Source organism: Meleagris gallopavo, chromosome 25 (genome assembly GCF_000146605.3).
Source record: "Meleagris gallopavo isolate NT-WF06-2002-E0010 breed Aviagen turkey brand Nicholas breeding stock chromosome 25, Turkey_5.1, whole genome shotgun sequence".
Lineage (NCBI taxonomy): Eukaryota > Metazoa > Chordata > Aves > Galliformes > Phasianidae > Meleagris > Meleagris gallopavo.
In genome coordinates this window covers 3,659,407-3,677,032 of record NC_015035.2, presented here as the reverse complement: position 1 = coordinate 3,677,032, position 17,626 = coordinate 3,659,407, and the positions used below count along the sequence as shown (strand labels likewise).

The window sequence follows — 17,626 nt, the reverse complement described above, 5'->3', positions numbered from 1 at the left end:
CATTTAACTACGACATGTTACTCTCTGCTGCCACTGAGTGAACAAAAACCAAGCGTGTTGCAAAGCTGTTCCCCAATTTGTGCTTTAGAAGCAGTTCCAAAGCCAGCCACCCTTCCCAAGCATCAAGAAACAACTCTCTGCTGAAAAGATTCCTTCTGCAACTCCTAAAAGTAAATGACAATGGAGGGAATTGTCCCCAACCAACTGCCTCAGGGCTGTGGCAACTGCACCCGGAGGTTCTGGTCATAATGAGAGTCTGATACTGATTTTCTTCCTATCTTTCTCATTACAGCTGAGGGCTGCACTGAGGTTATTTATTACTCCATGCAGTGAGAAGTTCCAAGTGCTATTTCTTATTCCATTACCATCGTATCTCACTGCCCTTCTTCCTTCCACTCAGCTCCATCCCTGCACAGCTGCTGCCAATGGCTGCATTTCTTGCTAACTGCATCAAAACTCAGGCCGAGCCCAGCATAACACACACAGCTGCATTAATATTGCCCCTCGCACAGAAACCACGTGTGTCACCAAACAAAACCTCGTAAAGAATCAAAGCTGCAGTCACACAAACTCACACCACAGTGCCACCCTTCTCCTTCCCTCTCTGCAGAAACTGCCACCACTGAACCTCTTGCCAGCATGACTTGGCCTAATTACTCTATTAATCAAGGCCAGGCAGCTTCAGCTCTTAAAAAACAGTGCGGCTGCATACAAAAGGCTTCATGTCCTTCCTAGAGCCTTGTTAGCAAGAAGAGTTTGAAAGAAGCAGAAAGTGCTGGTCGTCGTTTCAGCTCTGCGTGGAGCACAGTATCTAGCCAGGGGGAAGAGACTTCTTTTGGTCAGACACAAACGCTACCTGTGCCTGTTTGGCAGGTAGGAGCAGGCTCAGAAGCTCTCACCATGCAGATACTGAATGCAAATGTTAACTGTGACATGTGCAAACATATTGCTTGTGTTTTAGCAAAGCAGCAGAACGAGCTCACTTTTTTTTTTTTTTTTTCCTACGAGGCAAAATCACACCTGCTTACGGAATGGATCTCCCTGAGCATTTTGGGATGCAGCGTTGGTAGCTCTATTCCTAACACACTCAGGGCCAAGTGAGTTACCCCCCATGCTAAGCAAGTGGGCTGCCTGTCAGATTTACTGTCATTCCAAGCAATGTATCAAATGTAATTCTAGAAACATGTGCAGCAGCTGAGTGTTTAGCAAACTTTACGATCCTTTAAGTGTCAGCTTACATTGCTTGAGGAGCCTGACTGTATCAGTTTGCATTTAGGACTTTTTTTTCCTTCTTTCCTACTGAGCAGTCACATTCTTGGTTGAATAGGCAGTATTAAGACATTACAACATTTGAAAGCTACTGACAGTTTCGTGGCTACTTCTTCTTGAGGGATGTAATTTCCTTTATTAAGACTCAGACAAATTACAACACAGATAAAGGTGCATCCATTTGAAATAGTCAGTTCCAAGCCAAATCTTAAAACACATGAAGTGAAAGAACCTTCACCACGCATTTATGAAATCTCATTGTTGTTCACTGTTCCTTTCTCATCTTTCACCCAGGCTGTATGTATATTAACAAGAAGTCAGATACTTAATGGTAATTAGAGATGTTCTTCGATGTGTTGTGAGTTAAAGTTGTTACCCCCCTTCTTCAAATCTTTGCTTCCTGGGAAAAGTCACAATTCTAACACAACCAAGAAAGTTGTGCAAACAAATAGATATTTCCCACTTGGAAAAGCTGTCTGCAAGGAGCTCTCATTTTATGGTTGACTTTGCCAGGTGCGATGCAGTTATAGGAATGTGCTATCCTTGAGTGGCTTCTTAGCCCTGTGGCCTGATGCTCAGGTTAACTGTGCAACACACTAAGATAAGGGTCCCCTGTATCATGACTGTTCTGTGTACTGTATATGGAATACATGCCTATCATTCTGTAATGCCACTGGTCACAGTTGATGGTATGACAAAAAAAATAATAATAATAATCCAAGAAACAGAAGAGCTGGAGACACGGTACAGAAAGGAGGGAATCTTAGGGCAATCAGGCAGAGGAGCAGCAAGAATGAAAGAAGTAACTCTATGAGATCACTCAAATTTCGAGGCAGTTTGGAACCTGGCTTGCTGCTAATCTGTGAGCCTGCTCTGTAGCACCATGGCTTCCCACAGCTGCACCATTCTGCTGCACCATTCTGCTCTTTGGTCTCCCCCTCCCTGTGTGCATCGTCGCTCATTCCAGCAGTGCTGAGCTCCCTTTCTCCAAGCCATGCGAACTTTGATGGCAGTGGAACTATCCAGATTTCATGCTTTTAAATAGCACATGCTGTATTCAATGAATTTCAAAGACACGCTAAGCCCAAATTACTGCTATCCATGGATCTTGAGAAGCTTTTATAAATGGCTGCATTACAGTGCAGTACAAAGCAGTGATTTCCATAATGCTTGTCTAATGTATAGAGCATTTTACATAGAACAGGCCCCGTTTCATCTTGAAATGCTTTTTAATTAATTCAATTCATTAATACTGCTTGTCATGGCTAAACTCTTGAGACTTAACAAAAACTTTACTTCAGCAGTTGTCAACACATTTCATTAAAACATATGTTTTTGAATGCTTTCTGATAACATCACTATTCTTCATATGTAGAGTGCAGTACTTAAATGTATTAAATAGAGAAGAAGAGGGTGAGCAGAAACCTTTGCTCTGTATTGACAACGCTGCATTTATAGATTAGAAAGGGGTCTGCTGTGCTAGGTGACAGCGTGGCCCTTGATTTACCAAAGCTAGACCTCACCCAGTGCTCACTTTGCTCCCCCAGCACCTCAGGGGCTTTCCAAGAGGTCCCCAGTCCTTCTGTCCCCATCACATTCATGGAAGGAAGGCAGAGATAGAGCACAGGCAGAGCTGGTGGGCTGGAAAAGCCATCTAGGTACTCTGGATGGCTGTACATTGGGCAAAGGGCGAGTTGGATTTTGTACTCTTTTCTGACAGGGAAAAACTGTGAGAATCACCGAGGAGCTTCAAAATTGGCAGCAAAATCTGGAAATCCGTGCAAGCAGATCGAGGAGGAGGAAGATGGATGGTCTGAAGGTGATGTACCAGGTTGATATGAAAAAAGCCTCTTAAGAAATCCAGTGGAAAAAAAAAAAACAAAAAACAAGAATACAATGAGTTTGGAGCAAGTTATTAAGAAAAGCTCTTGAATTTCCCACCTGCCCTTCTCAGATTTGCAGCAATCTGTAATTGTGGAGTGCATTTGGCCTGACCCGGCGATGTCTTCATCACTGAGAAGCATTCCCTCATGACCCCACAAGGCAGCCCGACTGCTTTCAAGCCCTCTTTCCACCTGAAAGCACATCTCCCTCTCCTTTTATCACCTCTGAGATGCACGCACACAGCTGGGGCAGCAGCACTGGGAGCAAAGTGCTCTTTCCCTCAGTGCAGCCAAAGCCTTCTAAAGCTTGCCACAAATTACATAAAATTGTCCAGGACAGGTGACAGACATATATATTAATATTCAAGAGTTTAGAACACTTGACCTCTAAATCAAGTACTCGGGCAGAACGATGCCTTGTAGCTCTGCTTCTCATTGACCAGAGCACAGTGCTGACCCATGGATCCAGAGAGATCCCCCTCAACATGTACACCTCTGGGGTTATACATAATTCCTTCTTCCAATGCATCAAACTGTTTGGGGGAGGGGGGAAGACAAAGCTGCCATCTGATCCTCATCAGAGCTCTGCTCTGAGCAACCCCATGTGGGTACAGGGCTGGGAAACGCTCCTTTCCAAACCACAAACCCCAATTATCTTAAATAGGAAAGAACCACTTATCTGGATACCACTGAATTATTATTATTATTATTTTTTAAAGGCAAAACACTGTCCCAGGAGAGATTTGTTAAATGGCTGAAGAACGTAAAACATCACAAATGCTTTCTGTAATGTTTCCTCTGATTATTAGCGTGCCCTGCCTATATCTCAGGCCATGCTGCCCACCTGTATTGTAAGCCACCTTTCTGTCTTGCAGGCTAAGGGCTCTAATGTTTTTTAATGTTGTCTCCTGTGTGTGTTTTGTGTAGTGGAATACTTTACAAATCAAAATGTTATTGGGGAATAAGCCCAGGATCTCCAGCGTAACATTTCCTGGCTCTACTGCACACACATCTATTGTTCAAGATTGAATTGGTCCCAAGAAGCACCAGAGCATGTGAAAGCCGCTATGAATTTTGCAAAGTGGCTTCAGGGCAGTAAAACACGTCAGAAGAATAAGGTGCATAATCTGAAAGTCCAAATTTAGGAATCCCAGTCAATACTAAAGACTGGAAAAAAAAAAGAGTTAATGCCCTTGGTTATAAGCTGATGCACTTTTACCTTGAGACATTCCTAATAGAGCTGAAAACAGCACGTGTAGCCAGGAAACAAAATAAACCCAATTATTAATAGGTTATGTGCAATTAAACCGTTAGCCTTTACTTAATACACCGTGCGATTCACAAGACTGATTTTGTTAGCTTTTTTTCTTTTGGTAGCTGCTGCATTCCTCTTATTCAGTGCTTTCTAAAAACCAAAACAAAGAACCTCCTGCAATGCTATTTCTGTTTAGTTCCCATGAAAGTAGGGTCTTCTCCTCGAGCTTGCTGCACTGAAACCACTCCTATTCAACCTCATGCAACCTTTTCTCCATCCAGATACCAAAATAAGGTCTGCCAAAAATAAGAGGTGCCTTCCTCTGAAAGGAGATGGAGAGGACGTGCCTTGGCACAACTAACCTACACCATTCCCCATTCCACCAGAGGCCCTTCTGGTCATTGGGTCCTCCAGGCAACCAGTGGGACAGGGACAGGATGCCACTGCTCCCAGCATCACCTGCCTTTGTTACAAATGGGATTCCATTCCTTCTGTTGGAAGCAGTAGGATCCTTTGCTACATACGACTGCTTTTTCACCTTGTTTTCTTTTCCCAAAGCTGTGGCGTACAATGAGATTAAACAGAATGTTTGATTAAGGTGAATTAGTTGCATAGTTGCAATAATGACTATATTTTTTTCCTCTGTAGTTTTTAAATATACGCTTTTAAACATATGAAACTCATTTGTGTTCAGCAAATCATGTGTATCACCCCCAATTTACTCATTGAAGGTCCATGCAAAACAGTCACGAAACCAAGAAGTAACAAAAAAGAATATCTATCTTCAGAATTCCCCGAAATGAACAAAAGTTTCCGTGTTTATTGAGACTGAATTCCTCAAGGACGTGGTTCAGAGATTTACCCTGATAAAACAGAAATGAATTATAAAGAGAAGCATATGCAAGGGGGGGAGAAAGAATATTTTATGTGTAACTAAGCACGAGGAATGGTAAAAAATAAAAACTAGTAACAAGGAACTATTTCCAAATTTGCTATGCATACGACACACAGCCTAATGCAAAGTTATACGCTGCAGTTATTTAATATCTTTCTTCAAAGGTTTTGCTAATAAGTCAATGACTGAACATCTAAAGGGAAAAAATATTTCTCTTTATAGTTTTAGATAATTGTCCCTGAAAAAAATAACAAACCTTTAATTACAACTCAGATGAAGAAAGCTTGATTTGTGTGCTGTGCCCAAATGCTGAGGAGTCTGATGTAAAATATTTGTAATATTTAGGGAACCCTGAGTTTTACATAAAAGTAAACAGCATTGCCTGAAGGCACAATTTCCAGCAACACAATAAAATGTGCAGTGAATTTATGGTGGCCATCCATTAGCTCTTACCAAGGCAACGTCGCCCATATCTGTCGTCCATCATTATAATAGAGGGTTAATGCACCGAATTTACATAAAAAAGTCATATTGTCTGCATGAATTATTTACACTCTCAGCTGTTTTTACAGCTTGGTTTCAAGCTGGATTCTGGGAGAGATTCTGCCAGTAAATTACTCTGTGGAGACCTGACTGTATAACTACAAACTGAGCTTGCAATGGAAAGAAAAGAAAAAGAGATGGGAATGCACAAGGCAGGAGTTGGAGCAGGGCAGCTCCGTGGGCACAGGTGGATGGGGTAAGGCAGGCAAAGTGCTGGAGGAACTCACCCACCACATTCTGTACACAGAGATGTGCTCCGTTCACAGTCCCACGTGCTTACAGGTCAGCGAGGTGCAGAAATTGAAGGCAGTTCCAATGCACCAACACAGGACAATCTGCACGCTGACTGCAATCGGTGCCTACTTCTCCCCTCCATTAAGGGGTAAAATTTAAAATTGTCAGGAAAAAAAAAAACCAACATTTTCTCCTAACACAAAGTACACAGGGTATGGACACACCAAGTGATGGAGCTCCTGTTGAAACAGAGCATCTCCAAGGGGCCTCAGTGGCATTTTGTGGCTTTGACAGGTTGGCTGAGCAACCTCAAGTCTCTCAGCTCCTCCAGATATGCTGAAGAGCTATGTCTATGCTGCAAGCCCCATGTCTAAGTCTGGAGTGATGACATCTCAGTGGGGATTTCAGTATGCATAAAGAGGTCCTTTTCAGTTTGATCAGCTTTTAGAACCATGGAATCACCAAGGTTGGAAAAGACCTCCAAGATTATCCAAGTCCAACCATCCACCCACCGCCAATATTTCCTACTAAACCATCAGTACAACATCTGAACATTCCTTCTAAGGATGGAGGGATGGTGACTCCATCACCTCCCTGGGAATTTAGCACGTACACACAGCCTTAAGAGAAGGCTAAAGAAAAAAAAAGACACCTAGAAGTCAAAAACAAACTCTTTGAAAGCACTTAGGAAACACGTACAGTGGATGCAGCCTTGGCCAAGCTGTGACACCTTGCGAACTCTGGACCACAGGTATTTGACATCAGTTGCTGAATGCCATCAGCAACCACAAAAGTTACAGCATCGTGGAGGGCTTTCTGCTGAGTCCCACTTTTCCTTGAAAAAGGCAATTTTATAAGTTTTTATAAGTTTTTATATTTTATAAGTTTTGGGATTTGAGCTAGCTTGTTTCCTACTTGTTTTCATGGTAGATCAAAGCTGGGATTGCCTAACTCAGGTTTGCTAAGAATTTCCATAAGATGTACCTGGCTTCTTGGTCCACTATTCCATAATAATCAAGCACTGTAGTTACCATGACAATGGACATTTACTGATGTAAGGGATATTAACCCCATTTCTTCTGTTTCCTTTACAGCACATCACTCATTTCTCACAGGTTTGAGACTTTGGATCCTACTGCTCCAGGCTGGGAATTGTGCTCCATCACCTGTAGGAGAGAGCTCAGCATCCTGTGACATGGACGGATGTTCCAGCCGCGTCCCCAGTGGAGCTTCCCCTTCCACACCAACCTCACAGCTCCAAAAGCCATTCTTCCCTCTACATAAAGGGGCAGGACCTGTGGCCCAGCCATGCTGTAAAAGTCTCTGTACAACCACCGCATGTGGCCTCACCAAACTCCCAACAGACTGCACCAGCAGTGGTAATTCTTCCTCCTGATTGTTTACACCCCTTAAATATTTGCAGACTTACCATGTTCCATCCTCAGCTGCAGGTAAGCCAAGCTATACATATTTATCTCACTTAATCTTCCCTCATAAATCAATCTCTCAAGTCAATCTCTCCACTCCCTAATTATTTTTGTTGCTCTTCTCTGAACTCCCTCCAACGTGTCAATCAATATCTTCCTGGTAATGAAGTGCTCTGCAAGGAGCACAGTATTCTAGGGGCAGCTGTTCTGAAGCGGTATACAGTGCAACGATGCAACCAATATGGATTTTCAGTCTTCACAGGAAGGATGATCTAATGGTAAGGACACCAGCTTGGGGCTTTGGAGACCTGTGCTCAAGTTCCTGCTCTGACAGACTCTTTGTGTGACCTTGGTCAAGTCACTTAGTTTGTCTGTACTTTACTTGATCATCTGTAAACACCACCGTGTCTGGTACACACAGAGTGAAACATGATGTTCACAGGGCAGGATGAGGACTGGCTGCGTAGATGGGAAATGCTGATGCTCAGCCAACCAGCAGCTTTCTAGAGCAGCTCATTGGCCACTGATATGGAGATGCGTGTGTTCCTTGGTACAGCATTTTTAAAGAGCCTTGTCAGTTGTATCTTTGACTTGTTGGCTACATTGGGACCTCATCCTTTTGCCTTTCTTTTAACTAGTCTCATGTATTTCGCATTTGTTCCAGCACCAGGACTGGCTTCAGCTGCATCTGCCAAAAGGTGTCCTCCAAAATCCCAGAGCTTCAGTTTTCTGATACTTAGAGCTGTAGATTTCCCTCTCGCATTACAGAGGGGTGAAAGCATGAAGAGCCAAGCCCTGAGCACATCGCTGTACCCCAGCACCAGGTGCAGAGTGGGCTTTGGGGGCTCATCCACTGCTCCAAGAGAGATAACGGGAACAAGACTGTGCAACTACAATATGCAGGGGGACCTCATTTCCCATTTCCAGAAACACACAAAAACCTGCCTGATTTGATCGCTCAGGTCTTACAACAGAACACAGTTACAGTAGACTCCATGCAGTGTCTTACACTGTTACTTATTCACAAAGTGCACAAACATTTTGTACCATGAAGTATATCCTGAGATTTGTAATTAACGCTTGCTTAAAACTTCTCTAAGTTAGGACAAGTTTTTGTTTTAAGAACATCTTGCTCTCTTCCTTTCTCTTTTAAAAAGGAAGGTGGGGAATACCAAAGTAACCAAAGAAATCTGAGGATTGCAGTTATTATTCATCAGGCTCCTAGAAATGCATTATAATGTACTATAGGCTGTAAGACTAAAAATTATTCCCCACTGAAATGGTATTCACACAGCTTCTGCTGTACCGAGGCGTACATCGTAATATAATCATAATAACTAAAGTAAGTTTCCCTTGGGGATTATACCTCTGTGTGATTTAATCCTTAAATTTGTTTTGCTTTCATCCCCAGGAGAAGAGAGATTTCAGTTATAAAGTATTCTTCCTAGAAATATCAGACACCGCACATGCATTCATAATCTGCACTTACATTTACAAAGCCTGGGCCAGGGGGTAGGAGGGATGGGAAGCCTAAGTGCTACCTTCATGTCTGAAGAAACATCTTTTGTGTTTCCAAAAAAGAAAGGGAGGGCAGCAGCAGCAGTTCTGCTCATGGGGAAAACCACCAAGTTGTTCTCTGCTCACAACATGGAGGAAATGATTCGCCTTTAAGAGAGCGATGGTGCACAGAATGGTGGAACAGGGGAGGTCAGAGAGAAAGGGATTTGCTTTGTAACCAAGAACAGAGCAAAGTGGAAACTTGGTGTAAGAGCTTGAAGGATTTCTGTTTAATTCTGGGTTTTAATTCCTGGATAAGTGTCAGCGTGGGCACTTCGGCATCACAAAACCACCACCACAGTTTGCCAGTTACGCACACTGTCCCTCGATTGTTGGTCCCAAAGCAAACAGACACTTCCATACTGTTTTGCATTCTCCTAATACATATGAGGGAACAGAAGGGGGGAGCATTCCTTGGCCAGACAGACACCATTTACATCATTTATGATGGTGAATAGTGAAGCACCAACAAATTAAATCAACACTTAGCTGTTTTCACCTATAGGAAACTACAGCAAAGTTCAGGTTCTTTTACAGCTTCATCACCTTCTGCAGAAGTAACTAAGATAGTTTTGTTTCCATAGCATTAATCAAGGAGGCTGCTCCAAACACTCATTTGGAGAATACAATTCCACTTTGCCACTTTCAGTAGACACTGAACCACTACTGCCCTTCTCCAAACATCTACAAGGGAACAAGAAAGCAGAGTCATCCGAGTGGAAGTAACACATGCATTGCCACTGAGCAATTCGAAAATAGCCTGATAAATAAGAAAAGGCCAGTCTGAGTCATAAAGATGCTGTACAAGGTGAGCTACAGCTGGAGTGCACAGCTACGTGGAACCACCAGCTGCAACCGCACAGAGCTGTGTGCAGGTGTGAGAGCTGTGCTGCTGTCCTGGATGGTCAGAGGGGCAGCAACATCCAGAGGATGAGCAGCCACTGAATCTGAGAGCGGTCAACTGTTCTTATTGTATGCCTGCCAAATTGTGTAACAAGATACACCCAGTCCAACTGAAAGCACTGCAGAAGGACAGATGAAGCAGCCAGACTAGCCCAGGCAAAGCCACTCTCATCACCCCTGAGATCAGGACCATAAGGGACTTCCCCTTCACTTTCAGCACTTTTTCCCTTGTAAATTAGCCTGGCTGCAGAACAGCCGTAGCCTGGGCTTACTGATAGCAATCTGTGCAACTCTTCGGAATGCCCCAACTCTTCAGGGTGGGTGTCAGAGCCATGCAGAGCCAGCATAGCTCCAGAAGAAAGAGGTCACGGCAGGAAAATGGGTCCCAGACAGTTCCTGGGAGGCAGGTAATCAGATTGTGCTTACAGGAACATCAAACCAAGCACGTGCTTCTGCTTTCTTGTGATGAGCACAGTTAGGGCAGATGGGATGGGAGGAACCTTTTGACATGAGTCTCCCAGCAGAAGTCAGAGCCAGGCACGACACTCTGTGGGCTTCCCAAACCATGCCTTGGGGTGCAGCGTAGTGCAGGTTTGGGGCTGGCTGTCCCAACCTCCCACAGGGCTTCCAGCACAGCTCAAGAGCTCAGACATACACTGCTAGAGCTCCATGGGACCTGCTTCTCCAGGGGCAAAGCAGAGGACTAACGCCTTCCCTTGGAGCAAGCAGCTCAAACAGGTCGCTCACCAGAGGCACAGGAAGGCAGCTTATGGCTACATCCACTGTTCTCTCCTGGTTTGGGTACAGTAGTCTGGGAGCACATCACCCAACCAGGGTCCTGCATCTCTGTGAGAACTCAACACCAGACAGCAGGCACGCTGCAGAGGTTGCATGGCATGCCTTTGCCAAATAGATGCATCTCCCATTCCCACACGATATGCACTCACAGGACCACAGCGACACACTGAGATCCTGACACTTTTGGCTGCTGTGCAGTATTCAGAGCCATACGAAATAAAAACCTCCAGAAAACTCATGGCAGTCACCTGGACAGAAGCACTGTGGAGCAGTACTGCCGAGCACGAGCAGACACCCGTGTTCCTATGTTTGTCTGATCCGTCCTAGAATTCACTGCTCAGAGATGTCATTTTGCAGTATTGTCTTAAGGTACATATGTTTAATGACAGATACAACATCACACTGAAACAGCCTTTGGCAGTCTGCAAGAAACAACCCTAGGATGATATCGTGTCAGGGCTGTGCTGCACCAGCGGCAGTGACAGGCTGCCCAAAAGCACTGAGATGCTGTGGGATGCTCTTGGCAGCCCAGCACCTCTCCCAGCCTCTGTTGGCAGGTGACAGCACAGCCTGCAGGACCCTCTGTCCCTATGAGGAAGATAGCCACCCTCCCTGCACATCAAATCCAAGGTGGGATTTAGCTCAGCAGGTGCTGGAAGGACATCACCTGAGCAGGACGTGCCATCCTGATCTTGCACGTTGGAGTAGCTGCATGCTTGCTAATAGTCTTACTGTTTACTTAGAGCTAGTCAACACAGAAGTGATAAAGATGAATCATAATTTCAGTAGAGAAAATGAGAAAAAAATTAAATTGTGATGCCACCTTGCAGGGAATTGAGGAGAAGGCACCTCTATCATTTCTAGAGCTCTTCATGATGGAATTATTTCACCAGCACTGCTCAGCTTGCAGCAGGTGGGAACAGGAAAGCTTTGCTGTGCCTTGGATTCACAGAGAACTCAAACCCAGCTCTGGTTCCAGTTCTAAGGAAATTACCCTTTCTCACACAGGCTGCAGGGCTGGTCTAAGCTGCTGCACACCATCAAGTTACCATACCGTGGCTGTTATTAATAGCACAGCTGTATTGATCCCATAAGGCTGCATTTAAAAATAGGGTGATTTGAATTAATAGCTTTCACCTTGTTGTGCTGGGGGCCACGCAGACACGCTGCAAATCAGACGGTCCCTGCCCCAAAGTGCTCCCAAACCAGATCAGAACAAGCAGCAGCAGGTGGAGGAGACGGACTGCAGGGGAGGGAGGAGGAGGAAGTGGAAGGTGAGCAGCAAGCAGAACTCTGCTCAGCAACAGCCCAGCACTGCCAGCTGGCAGGGACTCGCAGGCATCAAAGATGAGTCTTCAGGCCTGAGAGAAGATTAAGGAAGTGACTGTTTAAAGGGAGTTCCCCTTCTGTCTGTGTAACAGCCCGCAGGAGGAGCGCACAGTGCAGCAGACAGCTCTATCTTCATAAGGGCTGGGTGCTGCTGCATGGGTCAGAATTGCCCCATGAGGTGTGCCTGCTTCTCTGCTATTCGGTCAGATACAATCCTGTCTTGGAATTTCTACCCAGAACATTTAAAAGATGGTAGAATAGACTTTAAAGGTGCTAATGATGTAATTATAAAGACGCACAAAAGACATCTCAGCGTTTCAAGACAAATTCAAACCAAGTGCACTGCCAACATGCCACACTCTGTGCTTCCCCTTTGAAAAAAAAAAAAAAAGGCTTTCTGCACTTCAAAGAGGGCTTTGCTTCACTTGTTTAGCACGAGATGCAAATACGTTGTCAGATAGAGCAGGAGAAAAAAATGCATTTTGCACCACAGGGAGCAAAAATACCCATCAGTCACTCAGATGGGAATGAGCTCAGGTTTGGGAGGCACAGCAGGAATGGGGGGGGAGAGTGGAGATGGAGGGAGGGGGGAAAAAAATAGGCTTCTTCTATGTAGTTTATTCCATTTTTAATTAAACAATATAAAAAATATCTATCATCTCCATGCAGCAAGAGGAGAGCAAGCAAATTTCAACAGACCAAAGCCAGGTTAGAAGCGAATGGAGAAAGCAAAGCATAACCATGACACAATCCTCCATCTGACTGTGTCTGAGCTCAGTTCAGCTGTTCCCCCCTCCCCCTCATCCCCACCGTGGGGAGGATAAACCACCACTTTCTGCCCAGCTGACACACAGCAGAGAATCTGCTCGTGCTCCCTGGGAGAAGCACACCAGCTGCCTTCCCTGTTAGATGGTGCTGGCTACTGAGCAGAGCAGGGCTGAATGATGCCACCGACTGCAAAGGATGCACCGCACAGAGGTGGCTCTGCTGCATGCTCCTATCACAGTGGGAGAAAAATATATATATTTTTAAGAAGTTTTCTTCCTCGGAAGTCTGTTTGGATTGTGGGCTCTTTAAAGCAGAGCTCATCTGAGGTGGGAATTACAGCAGAAATATTCCTAACACGTGGATTTCTAGAGAAGTAGAGACCCTTGGGAAAGCAATTTGGCTTTCCAGTAGGAAACCCAGCATGGGGGAATTTGGGCACATGGAAGCAGACACCGGCAGCACAGTGGGGCCAGGCAGAGACCAGGCTCTGCTCCCCATAGCACCCAAGGGAGCCTCACACTGCTGTGGTCAGATCACTCCCTGTCTGTTCCCCACTCCCACTCTGTGCCACAGTTTGCATTCTAGCACCGTGCTGCAGGTATGTGAAATTGTGTTCCTCCCCTCAGCAAAGCAGAGCAGCTCGCAGGGTTCCGAGAAGTTTCAGCTAGGGCTGTCTACAGGGAGGCTGAAAGGGGGTTGAGGCCTTTCATCCTTTCATCTTCAATTTAATAAGGCAGCGGCGAGGGTTGGCATCGCCTGCCCTCCCTGTGCTCTCCAGGCATTTCACTCCACACCTACAATTTACTGGAGCCTTTCCACGAGCTCTGCTGTTCCCAGGCACACAGGTGGTAGAGCACAGGACAACAGCTAAGAGCTCAGTGTTGTTTTGGACACGCTCCCAGCCTGAGCCCCAGTTTCATTCCCCAGCCGCCCTCCGCATGATGCAATGCCCACTGCATGGGCACGGTGGCTGCACCCTGAGCTCAGCCTCAGGAATGTTTGCCCCACCAGGAACAGCCCTGCCCTGGCCCCTGCTGCCCCACAGAATGGCAGGGAGTTCCCCAGCAACACCAGAGCCAACTACAGCTTCCCTTACGAAATATGGGAACGTTTCAAACTTCCTGCTCCAACTTTAATTTGCAACTTAGAGCTGCTGCAAGAACTCAGTTTATCGTAATAGAGGTACTTACTGATGAGTTCATCCAAAAATAAAGTTAGGAGAACAGATTTAAGGAGAAAGATGTGTTTAAGGAGGAGAAGCACCGCCGTAATGCTCTGCTCTGGGAGCAGTGCCAAGGTCCTGGCAGATAACAGGAGCTCAGTGCTGCACTTTGGTACAGCTGCCATAGGGAATACAGTCAGGAACAGAGCAGAACCTCAGTGTTAAACTCTGTTTCTTCCAGACAGAAGCTTCCTGCACGTAATCCCACGTGGCAAGTAAATGCTTCAAGTCAAGTTCCTGAACCTGTACCTGGTGACTTACAGATAACCCACAGATAATTCCATTTCCTATGCACTACATCCAGACAGCAGGTTCCAAGCTGAGGGCCCTGATCTGTGCTCCTTACTTCCATAGCTTTCAAAATTGCTTTCTCAAGAGGAAAAACAAGAATGGAGAAAGCTATCCTTTCTTTCTCCTCTTGGAACACACCTCATTTGATCTTATTTTCCACTGTGTTATTTCTCACAATTCCTACGCCAGCTTGCATTCCTAGGCACCTCCAGTCCTGCACTTGTTCTGCAGCATGCTCCATCAGCTTAAAGGGAATGGCTGAGACCTCAAAGTTCATAAATAAAGTAACAGCACACGTGAACATAGCATCAGAATGGCAAAAGGTTGATGCTTCTACTCGCTTCCCTAGAGGCATCTCATGGAGGCCTACAGAAACAGCTCAGCCCTCCCTCCTTCCCCACATCACTGTGGGCTCAGCAGCTCACCCAGCTCAGGGTTTCTGCTGAAGGGAGAGCACAGATCCAGCGCCTAGAGAGACCTTACTTAGCTACTTGTAAGTGTGACCCTATCACCAGTAATGTATGAATGCTTTTGGCTCCCTGTTGTGTGTTCCTGTATAACCTGGGTTGCTGGGAACAAGAGGGAAGGTTCCTGCTGTATGATACTCAAATACAGCACGACCTTGAGGACAATTTATTTCAAGGGGAAAAAGCACAGCAAGCCTTCTGTCAGAGCTCTCAGAGAAGCAGACCCTGCTCATTCCCCAAATATATTCAGAGGAGAGGCAAATGCTTTGCGCTGCAATTCAAGGCTGTCTGAGTTCTCACCTGTAGATACGCAGATAAACTTATATCATCAGCTTCCAGGTTTCTGTGGGCTGGATGTCAGCAACAGCTACTGTGATTTAGTGCAACAGCTCCGAATGGATTAAATCACACAGGCATTTGAATTTTACCCAGGCTTGTCTCACAAATCTCAGAAACCACTGCCTTGCATAAAAGCTTCCTTTCAATACCCCTGAGGAATCACAGCAAAAAAAAACCCCAAAATTAGGTTGGAAATAAGAAACAAAGATTTTTAGCACAGAAGCAGCACAAGTAGCAGGTTCAAAAAAAGTTGCATTAAGGTAGAAACTCTTTCCATCTGCTTTAACACACCTTGCCCATTTTTGATGTGCTATCATCCATCTTAGCATACCTCTTAAACGAAGCCGGTTTCCATCTGATTTCCATAACACATACTCTTCACAAGGAATAACACTGTATTTTAACTTCTAGACCACTTTAATGAGCACAATATCACTAAAACATCCCCCTTGTGGCACGCTGCACAACCAATGGTATTTTCTATTTCACAGCCTCCTCAAGGAGAGGAATAGCAAAAAGAAACTTCCTATCAGCTATACAGAAGTTGGATTTCACTTTCTATCTTGAGCAATAGAAGTGATTACTGAGTTGACGGTCTCCAGAATTTGACAGCATCCTGCATTTATTTCAGCATTGCCACTGCAAGGAACGCTGAGCCAAGGCAGAAAGCACAGAATAGCAGCAGGCAGCTCTCTAAGAACTGAATAGAAGCATGCATCTGGTGCATGTGCTTTTCTTCACCTGTGTTTGTCATGTTTAGAGTGAGAAACATCCACCACCAAACCACCAGTTCTTCTAGTGACGTTATGACACCCTATGGGTATTACATCTACTTTTTGTCCCACAGAGCTGCCATCCAGATCCCAGGAACTATGCAACGTTATTCCCATACATATAGACTTGGTCAACTCGCTTACCGTAGTATTCCAGGCTTTCCTTGTGATCCCTATCACATATCCCAAAAGGAGTAGAGCTCACACAACAGCTCAGCCCATCTCAGGGCAAAGCACAGTGCTGCTATATGCTTCTGCTTTTATTCCAGCCAGGCCAATACTAGAGGAGAATCACAGGTGTGGGCAACCTGATGTGATTTCACAGGGAGGACAAATCCTCAGAACAATGATGCACAGGTGTGAGTGTTTCCCCAGTGTCACACCTCTCAGGTCATTCAGAGGCTCTTCACACTCAGACTGAGTTCAGAAGATTAGCAGCATGTGAGATCAGATAGCAGCTGATAGTGCACATAATCGTGTAATCTCTTCTCTTTGGTTCTTGAGGCAGATACAACTGTGCCTAAAGAAGATACCGATCTGTCTACCTAATAATCACAGATACCTTATAAAATATGTCTGAAATGAATAAATTGTGAAGGTAAGAAGGGAAAACATAAATATCCTCATTAACTCACACATACATACACAAAACTTTACATAACATACGGAGCAGTTGGAAAGATGCCCGCAGATGTAATTGCATTTCTGTGTGAAGAGCATTTACACCCTCTCATCTCTTCTCTCTCCATTCATTTTGGTAATTACATGGCGAGAAGCAGCTAACGTGCTTGTAATTAAAACCAGCAGCGAAGGATTTTGAGGTGTTTTGATACAGAATTGACATGGTACCCAAGCAGAGCGGGCAGGAGGGGATTGCTGCAGCCATCCAAAAGAAGGCAGAAGGAAAAGTTGGTGCTGGAGGGTCCACAAGGTACCCTGGAGGATGGTACATGGCAGCAAGCGAAAGGAATAGAAGTCCCAGCCATCAGTGCCCTCCACGCTCAATGTTTGCTGAAGGATATGAGATCACACAACCCAGAGTCTCTTTGCTGCTGCTGGAGACCTCTTGTTCGTGTCTGCTTGGCACAACCTGCGGTGCTCCATCTTCTGTTCACTTCCCTTGGCGGTTTATTGGCAAAGGCTGTAACAGTTATTTCAGTTGAGTGGGTGGAGCTGCGATGAAAACTCCAGTCTCCTCATTTTGGTGATGAATATTCATGCTTGAAGCAATCTGTACCAGGCAGACTTTGTTGCCCTTTCTCTTTCTTCCTTGCTACCCAAGTAGTAGCTGTGCCAAATGTTACAGCCCGTGTGCAAACACTCAGCTGTTCCATTCTGAAATGAAAGCTGGACAGTATGCGTGGTTAAGCTGGAAGGTTTGCATGCGTCAACCTGAAGCACAGCATGCTTGTGGCCCAGGGACCGAGAGCTCCCTGAAAGAGCTGGATAGATGGCAGGACAGCAGGAGTGGTGTTGAGGAGCTGAACCTTTCCCTGGGAGCTTCTGCCTCAGCACAGACCAGAAGATGGCTTCTGAAAGTGCTATCTCCGGGGCAATTTTTGCAGACAGGGAAAGACCTGCAACTTCTTTCTGCAAAAATGGAAGCATTCATCCCAGAAGAGACGCCCTCACCCAAAACAAGCTGTCAGCAGCACCACGCAGGTGACAACAGA

The 17,626-nt window shown here is 45.3% G+C and overlaps 1 long non-coding RNA gene across 1 annotated transcript; it reads right to left on the bottom strand.

Moving 5' to 3' along the window:
- Nucleotides 1-2,833: 2,833 nt before the first annotated feature.
- On the bottom strand, nucleotides 2,834-16,206 carry LOC109370962. The gene is made up of 3 exons (XR_002121557.1): nucleotides 16,098-16,206; nucleotides 15,142-15,331; nucleotides 2,834-3,119 (listed from the first exon to the last, which is right to left on the bottom strand). It is a non-coding gene; the product is annotated as an uncharacterized LOC109370962 (long non-coding RNA).
- Nucleotides 16,207-17,626: the final 1,420 nt, after the last annotated feature.